Source organism: Myotis myotis, unplaced genomic scaffold (genome assembly GCF_014108235.1).
Source record: "Myotis myotis isolate mMyoMyo1 unplaced genomic scaffold, mMyoMyo1.p scaffold_m19_p_7, whole genome shotgun sequence".
Classification (NCBI taxonomy): Eukaryota; Metazoa; Chordata; class Mammalia; order Chiroptera; family Vespertilionidae; genus Myotis; species Myotis myotis.
Genome location: NW_023416379.1, coordinates 37,394,672 through 37,404,174, shown reverse-complemented (window position 1 = coordinate 37,404,174; position 9,503 = coordinate 37,394,672). Strand labels below are relative to the sequence as shown.

The 9,503-nt window shown below is 43.1% G+C and overlaps 1 pseudogene; it reads left to right on the top strand.

Moving 5' to 3' along the window:
• The first annotated feature begins 2,240 nt into the window (after nucleotides 1-2,240).
• LOC118660197 lies at nucleotides 2,241-7,784 on the top strand (annotated as a pseudogene).
• Nucleotides 7,785-9,503: the final 1,719 nt, after the last annotated feature.

Below are 9,503 nucleotides of genomic sequence, written 5' to 3'. Positions count from 1 at the left end.
CTACAAGTCAAATGCTCACCTCGGCACAGCTGTTTTCTGGACCTCAGAGGTCTCTCCGTAACCTGCCCAGTTTTCTCTGCGCACGTGGGGGAAAAATGCTTCTTCAATTATGTATGTCAATTTTCTTTCAATTATGTGTAGCACAGGAGCTATTTGGTTTGTAAGGTGGAAAAAATCCCCACTCTATATTTTGTTCTGTTGTTTTTCCCAGCTCAATCAGGAGACTTTTCTTATTAGATTCACTGACTTGGTAACTAATGAGAATTGCCAGCCTTTGAAAAGCAATTACTTCTAAGTAAAACAAGCACTTCTCTGAAAGAGTCAGAAAAGGGCTGAACGTACTGTAAACAAGTTACTGTAGAGAGGGGTTCTGCTGTTTCTGCTTCTATCTTGCAAAACTGCTTCATCAAGACCATCTGTACGAGTAATGGCTGAAAGGTGAGGCCTTAAGTGGTCATTGACTCCTTTCCAGCTTTCCAATGGGTACCACCAACTATGTAAATTAAGTTCCATTCAGTTGAAAAATAATTATTGCATTCCCTCTATGCTAGGGGCTGGAGATGCAAAGACATCTCCACCCTCAGGAAAACCACAGTCCAAAGAAGGTGGAGAAGGAACAATGAATTAGGGCCGAAGTGCATGCAGAGGCATCTACCGGCTGAAGTGCTGGCCTGAGATGACTTTCCAATTAAACACCTCAAATTGAACATGAATGTTTCTCTCTGCTCCGTCCTGAAAATACACTGAAATGAAAGAAGCAAGGAAAAGGCATAAACTGAAAAAGGCAAAGAGCAATGGGGAAGAGACAGCAACAAATGAGAAACATCATCGGATTTGGTGGGGTGGAAAACAGAGGAAGAAGAGGAGCAGAGAAATCTGACGACCAGGAGACACCTGAACTATGGGAGGTGGTAGGGGTAGGAGGTGAAAAACAAGGGGTTTGGTTGAAATTCTGTTTAAAAAGAAATGATATCCCAAGTCCGTCGAAGCTAAGGGGCCACCTCCCCACCCAAGGAGGAGAGTCACTGTTGGAGAGCAGGACCAGGAGGGATGCAGTCACAGCAGGGAGGGGGCGGAGTGCTGTTCTGAGAGTGAACGCTGGCCTCTAAACCTCTGCCTTCCGCCCCACTCCTAGGCGGCTGACACCGGGTACATCGCCCTCACATAGGAGCTTAGTGGATTCTCTCTGGAGAAAATAAATGGCCCCAAAGACAGGATATACAGATAATGACAGGGTTTCTGGGGGGGGGGGAAGAAAGAAAAATCCAAGTCCTTGATGAATTATCCTATAGATCCCCACGATAAGCCCCTCCTCCATGGGCACACAGAGCTTCAGTCAACCTTCTAGTGTTTAATGAACAGCTCAAGTTTCCTCAGACACTTGAGGAAAGGTTTTAACGTGGAACATAGAAATCAAAATTAAGTGAGCAGCAAAAAAGCTCAGCAGAAAGAGTAAAACAAGAAAACTAAAAACGTGGAAAATGCATTTCCATGCCAAGGAGAGCCTGCTATTAAAAAGGAATGTCGTTACAATAGCCAAGAAATAGAAACAGCTTAGATGTCCACAGACAGATAAATGGGTAAAGGAAACATGATGCACCACATAGAATGGAATATTAACCAGTCTTAAAAGAGAAGGAAATGCTGATACATGTGGAACGTGGATGAATCTTGAGGACCTAATGCTAAATAAAATAAACCAGTCACAGAAGGACAAACGCTGCATGATTCCACTTTTATGAAGTGTCTAAAGTAGTCAAACTCATGGAGGCAGAAAGCAGAATGGTGGTTGCCAGAGCCTGGAGGGAAGAGGAAATGGGAGGAGCTGTTCAATGAATACAGAGTTTGTCACGCAAGATGAAAAAATTTGTAGAGATTTTCTGTAAAATGCACATAGAATTAACAATACTGTATAGTGCACTTACAAATTTTTTTAAAAGGGTAGATTTCATGTTATGTGTTCTTTACCACCATTTAAAAAAAACCTACAAAATTCAGCTCTGGCCCATGTGGGCTGTGTGATCCTAAGTCACTTACTTTGCCTTTTTATAAAATGTAGGGAAATAACTACCTTGCTGAAGTGTTGTGGGGATTCAAGTACATAAGGTACAGAAAGCACTAAAGCCCACAGGAGAGAAAACAAGAACAAAAAAGGACATTGAGAGAATGATATAAAATTCACGGGCCTTAAAAATATGCCAGCAGAGCCCTCATTGCTGGCAGCCTGCCTCACTGCTTGCATGCCCAGCTGCTGGCCTACAGCAAGGCTTCGAGTACATGAAGTCCTTTGCCAGATTAGGCCAGTGTACGGGGCACTGGCTCATCTCACTAGGGCTTATGGGAAAGATGTAAAATTTGGTGCAGATGCCCAAATTAATGCTTCAACTGTGTAGACCTTTTAGCCAATGCTGTAGTCCTTACTATGTGGCCAAAGGCAAGAACAGTGATTATTAAGTAGAGTTGGAGAAATCCCAAAGTAACAAAAAGTTGGTATGACCATTGCAAAGTCCATTGACTTAAAAGATAAAAATATTGGCACTGAACTTGTTCAAGAAATTGCCAATAATACAAATGAAGAGGCGGGGGATGGCACCGTTACTGCTACTGCACTGGCACACTCTGTGGTCAAGGAAGGCTTTGGGAAGGCTAGCAAAGTTGCTAGTGCAGTGGAACTCAGGAGAGGTGTGATGTTAGCTATTGGTGCTGTGATTGCTGAATTTAAGCAGCAGTCTAAACCTGAAGAAATTGCCCAGGTTGCTACAATTTCTGCAAGTGGAGACAAAGAAATTGGCAGCATCCTAGGGCGGGGGGATAAAATGGACACATATGTAATACCCTTTGTAATACTTTAAGCAATACATAAAAAAAAAAAGAAAAAGAAAAAGAAAAAAAAGAAAAAAAAGAAATTGGCAGCATCATTTCTTTTTCTTTTTTCTTTTTTTTTTTATTTATTGCTGAAAGTATTACAAAGGGTATTACATATGTGTCCATTTTATCCCCCCTCCCTAGACAGTCCCCTAGCCTCCCCTATCCCCCAGTGTCTTATGTCCATTGGTTATGCTTATATGCATGCATACAAGTCCTTTAGTTGATCTCTTACCCCCCCTACCTCCTGCCCCCCATCCCTCCCCGGCCTTCCCGCTGCAGTTTGACAATCTGTTTGAGGCAGCTCTGCCTCTGTATCTATTATTGTTAAAAAGTTTATAATGGTCTCTATTATCCATGAATGAGTGAGATCATGTGGTATTTTTCCTTCATTGACTGGCTTATTTCACTTAGCATAATGCTCTCCAGTTCCATCCATGCTGTTGCAAATGGTAAGAGTTCCTTCCTTTTTAGAGCAGCATAGTATTCCATCATGTAGATGTACCACAGTTTTCTAATCCATTCATCTACTGATGGGCACTTAGGCTGTTTCCAGATCTTAGCTATGGTGAATTGTGCTGCTATGAACATAGGGGTGCATATATCCTTTCTGATTGGTGTTTCTGGTTTCTTGGGATATATTCCTAGAAGTGGGATCACAGGGTCAAATGGGAGTTCCATTTTCAGTTTTTTGAGGAAACTCCATACTGTCTTCCATAGTGGCTGCACCAGTCTGCATTCCCACCAGCAGTGCACAAGTGTTCCTTTTTCTCCACATCCTCTCCAGCACTTGTCGTTTGTTGATTTGTTGATGATAGCCAGTCTGACAGGTGTGAGATGGTACCTCATTGTTGTTTTGATTTGCATCTCTCGGATGATTAGTGACTTTGAGCATGTTTTCATATGTCTCTTGGCTTTCTGAATGTCCTCTTTTGAAATGTGTCTATTTAGGTCCTTTGCCCATTTTTTGATTGGATTGTTTATCTTCCTTTTGTTAAGTTGTATGAGTTCCCTATAAATTTTGGAGATTAGGCCCTTATCAGATATGACATTGGCAAATATGTTTTCCCACACAGTGGGTTTTCTCGTTGTTTTGTTGATGGTTTCTTTTGCTGTGCAGAAAAAGTTTGGGAGAAAGAGCGTCATCACAGTAATGGATGGAAAAACACTGAATGATGAATTAGAAATTATTGAAGGCATGAAGTTTGATCAAGTTTATATTTTGCCACAATCTACACAGCAACAGGTCCGATATGTGAATTCACAGATGCCTATGTTCTATGGAGTGCAAAGAAAATTTCTACTGTCCAGTCCATTCTACCTGCTCTTGAAATTGCCAATGCTCACTGTAAGCTCTTGGTCATAATTGTGGAAGGTGTTGAGGGAGAAGTTCCAGGTACACTTATTTTTTTTAAATCCTCACCCAAGAATATGTTTTTATTGATTTTTGAGAGAGTGAGAGAGAGAAACATCATGCAAGACAAACATTGATCATGTCTCAACTGGAGTTTGATCCCATAACCTAGTCTTTACTAATCCTTGGTCCCCAAAATTCTGCACAGGAGAATAAACTCCTGGTAGAGATTACACATTTTAGTTTACAATATTGGCTCAAAGATGGAGAATTGAATAAGGCAAGAGCAAACAATTTTTAAATTTTTTAATTGAATTTATTGGGGTGACAACCTATCTAATAAAAGGGTAATATTCAAATTAACTGTCACTCTGTCACAAAGATGGTGGCACCCATAGCCACAAGATGGTGGCACCCAGTCCCCTCAGCCCCGCCGGAGTCTCCCAGTCCTGGGGGGGGGGGGGGGGGGGAAACGCTGCTGAGAGTGGGCAGTCTGAGTGGCCTGGTGGAATGCTTGCTGCGTTGCTGCAGCAATTAGGCAAGTGTTCCGCCCGGGCCGCGGAGGGCCTCTGGGCAGCAGGTGTGGAGGGGCCAGGCCCCACAGAGAGCAGAGAACCACAGGAAGTGGGCCTATGCTGTCAGGGCTCCTGGATTGGAGAGGGCTCCCCTGAGGGCTCCCAGATTGGAGAAGGTGCAGGTCGGACTGAGGGACCCATCCCCTGTGCACAAATTTCATGCACCGAGCCTCTAGTTGGTTAATAAAAGTATATAGTTTCTGGTGTCCAATTCTATAATACATCATTTGTATTTTGCATTGTGTGTTCACAGCCCAAGACAAGTCTCCTTCCATCACTATTTATCTCCCCTTTACTCTCTTCTATCTCCCTCACCCCTTCTTTCCTCTGGCAATCACCATACTGTTGTCCATGTCCATGTGTCTTTTTTTTCTCCTTTGCTTAATCTCTTCACCCTTCTCACCCCGCCCTGCCTCCTGACATCTGTCAGCCTGTTATCTCCACTTCAGTAGTTTATTTTGTTCATTAGCTTTCACACATAAGCGAAATCATATGGTACTGTATTTTTCCATGTATAAGATGCTATTTTTTTCTAAAATCGTTAGACTGAAAATCTAGGGGTGTCTTATACATGAAAGTCAACCATGGAGGAACCCCTTGGGTGCATAGCTGCCCATACCTGTCAAACAGGCTTCCTCCAATCATGAGCCTTATTGTTACTGACGTCATAATTGGAGGTGGAGAAGGGGGTGGAGAGTGTGCAGATGCAACAGGGACCAGAGTGTTCTGAGCCCATAAAGATGTAAAAAAATAAAAAATAAACACCGTAAGCAATTGTCTTGATCTGCAAAATTCAAACGGAATGTAATCAGCTGTGCAAAAGAGCATGGAGATAGAGCTGCAGAGAGACAATTAGGACCTCCTCCCACTGAGTGTATGATCAGACAGTGGAGAAAACAGGGAGAACAACTTACGATGCCAAAAAAGAAGAAGGCCCTAAGAGGAAAACCAGCAAAGTGTTTAAAATATTGATTTCTTAATTTTGAGTTGGAAAAGTGAGGGGTGTCTTATACATGGGGGCATCTTATACACTGAAAAATACAGTATCTGTTTGTCTCTGACTGGCTTAATTTATTTTAAAAACAATAGTTGTGTTGTCTCCAGTTTCTCCTCTGATATTTATTAAAATGTCTCCAAACTTGGTAACAAGCCACTAATGAGACAGTGGCTTCTAATCATGTGGAAATTTCAATTCATTTTCTAAAAGCGACTTTAAAAAAAATATCAGAAATGATCATTTAACAAAGAAGAAACTATTGCCTTGAGAGGAACTACCTATAATTCTATGTACTTAGAAGAGCTTTTTTTGTCTGAGCTTAAAAAACAGGAATAAAAGAAAACAAATAAAAACAGTTAATAGACAAAATCCTTGGGGAAAATAATTTAAAATCAAAGTGTTTACTCAATCAGAAAGGCAGCAGTTAAACATGTCAGAGTGCCATAGATATGTTTTGTGAAGAATCTCCAAATTAAACTTTTTGCACGAGAGGAACCACATTTTGGAAAAGTGGTAAAATATACAGTCTAGTCTTTCTTCCATGAGCAGGTCACCTGGAGTTGACTGTCTGCTGGTCTCACAGAGCAATGAGCAAGACAATCTTTTTTAGGTATTAGTTACTTTACATAATAACTGGGTGGCCAGTATTGTGATCCTCCATGTAACGGTGAGACTAAAAGTGGCAAAGTATACATCACATAAAACTTAGCATGTGAACCAATTTTAAGTGTACAATTCAGTGGCATTAAGTACATTCCCAATGTTGTGCAGTCATCACTGCTGTCTGTTTCCAGAACTTTGTCATTGTCTCAAACTGAAGCTCAGCATCTATTCAACAATAGTTTTTCATTCCCCCTCCGCTGGCCCCGGTAATTTCTGTTCTTTCTGTCTCCGTGAACGTGTCTAGTCTAGGTACCTCATAAAAGTGGAAGCAGACATTTGTCCTTCTGTGTCTGGCTTATTTCACTTGGCTAGATGTCTTCAACATTCATCCATGTTGCAGCACGAAGAGTCACATTTTATAAAAACAAGCCAGAGTCCCAAAGAAGACGAGGCGAGAAAAAGAAACCCTTCCCAGCCCGTTTAGTGGCTCAGCCCTCCACCTGGCCCCTTGGTGACCCACCTGACCGAAGTTTACTCTTCACCCTCAGATGCAGGGCGCTGTGGTTTCCTTGGTGTCACTTCGCTTCCCACGTCATCACACAGTGTTGAGCGAGGCCCTTCCTTTCACCTTTTGCTAAGCTCCCACACAATCCCATATATTTTGGGGTCAGGGAGAGAGTCTTGGACTTGATGTGGCCTGGGGTGATTCAGTTAACCTCTATGACCTTTAGCTGTCAGTGAAATGGGGATAAGAAAAGCCATGGCCTGACAGAGTTGTTGAGAGAATTGAAGGATAAATCAAAGTGCTTTGCAAACTGCAAACTATTATACAAATATCAGGTCAGGCTGATCAGAGCAGGCCCTTGTGGGCACATGAATAAATTGTGGTCCTTTCACACAAAGCTGCCCAAACTGTTTTCAAACATGAGCCTTACCCTTTAGGTAAGAACAGTACCTAACAGAGCCTAACAGAACAGCGAGACAACAGCCAGGGTGGTGGCGGTGTCTGTTATACACGAGACAGCTTTCCACCTGCAGTCTCACTGCTACATTGAGGATCACAACACCGGCCACTCAGTTATTATATAAAGTAACTAATACCTTAAAAAATACTGTTTTCCTCATTGATCTGTGAGACCAGCGGACAGTCAACTCTGGATGAGCCGCTGATGGCGAAAGGACTAGAATGGATAACTGTGCCCCCAGAGAAGCAGACTCTCATTTTGCCAATCGGTTCAATCTGCCCACCACTCTCTGTCCAGAGTCGCTAATGAGTGGCAAAATTGACTGCTCTCACCTCTTCTCCCAGCAAGGGCTGGCTTCTAGTGGAAGTGCTAATGAGCCCTGTTACTGTACTCAGCAGGAGGTCAAGGAGAAGTACGAGTCCTGAATAATCCACTCACTATGGCAGAATATTCCAGAACCAGCTATCAAATGGGAACAGCCATCCTCTCCCCAGCTCCTCCTGCTTGGTCAGAAGCTTCCAGATTCTGCTTTTTGCACCAGGATCAACACAGTGTCTCATTGTGTCAACCTTCATACCGTCAATAAGTTTAGGCCAGAGAGGGACTCAGCAACTCGATTTATTTGACCACTGGTCCCTCAGAAAGCAGAGAGGGAGCCCATCCCCTGGACTATGTCTCCTCCACCATTCTTCAGCCTCTTTCCCCAGCAGATAAGGTAATAGCTACTCTAGAAAGGCTGAAGACAATGGACATGCCCAGAGTAAAAGAATTGTGAATAAACCAATTTTAAATGGAAAAGGTTGGAGAGTCCCACAAAACAGGTCAGAACTTGAGCTTTGCTGCAAGTATGGAATGTGTGTGGACGCGCTGCCAGAAAAGGCGTGAAAGGATGCAGGCCAGGCCGGACAGCCTTCACCCTGGGGCGGTGGGTGGTGGGGAGTGGAGACGCAATTGTCAAATGTCAGCTTCCTCCCTGGCTGGTCTGTAATAACAAGCATGGGTAACTTTTGTATTAAAAAAAATTCAATAACATGAAAGAGAATAAACAATCTAGGCTTTTTCTTGTTGAACAACAGTATTTCATATCCTGTAAACTCCTCATTTTATAGCAGAGATGAATCGCTCACAGTCTCCTGAGAGTCTAGACCCACGGTCGGCAAACTGCGGCTCGCGAGCCACATGCGGCTCTTTGGCCCCTTGAGTGTGGCTTCCTAAGCCTTAGGAGTACCCTAATTAAGTTAATAACAATGTACCTACCTATATAGTTTAAGTTTAAAAAATGTGGCTCTCAAAAGAAATTTCAGTCGCTGTACTGTTGATATTTGGCTCCGTTGACTAATGAGTTTGCCAACCACTGGCCTAGACCATGAGGATGGCTGGGTTTGCCTCTTTCTAGGTAAAAGAAAGAATGTATTTCACAATAAAATTGGTTCTTTTATGACACCCCAAGGCCCCAGTTATCTAAAAAGAGGGTGCTGGAGATTGGAATCTTGGTTAGGGTTGGATGGTGAGGAGTTGTGTGGCCTGTGGTCACAGTTCCTGGTTGGCCTGGCCCGTCAGCCCCCAGGCATTGTAAGGACACAGAGCTCATTGGTGCAACATCCCAGGCAGTTACTGATGCAGTTAAGTTTTACAGCTGGAAGGCACGTTGGGAGCCAGCAGTGACAAACTTGGTTCATTCTGGGGAAGCAAAGGGCCCATTATGAAGTTCCTGCTGCCCCGGGTTTCCTCTACCTGCAAGACGCAGCCTCGGGACTCGCTATAAATTCGGCTATAAACCGAGCACGTGAGGCACATATCCGTTGCCTCAGAGCCCATCTTACAGTCCTCTCTATTAGGTGAGCTTCATGCAATTCTGCAGGGAGAAGTAATAGAAAAGTAATATTCATAATAGAAATTTTTATAATTCAGGGAAGGAACTCATGAATATTATTGGATGACGCATCCTTCCCACCAAAGGTGACAGCAAACAGATTAAAACAAAACCTACACTGATCTTCTGTCGCATGGCTCTAGAGAGTGCTGGGCCAAACCATGCCTCGTGGAGCAGGACAGCAACATCAGTTTCGTGTACAACAATCAGTCCAGTCTTGCAACAGCAACGCCAAAGGGGTCCTGACATAAGTGCTAGACCAAGAACATAA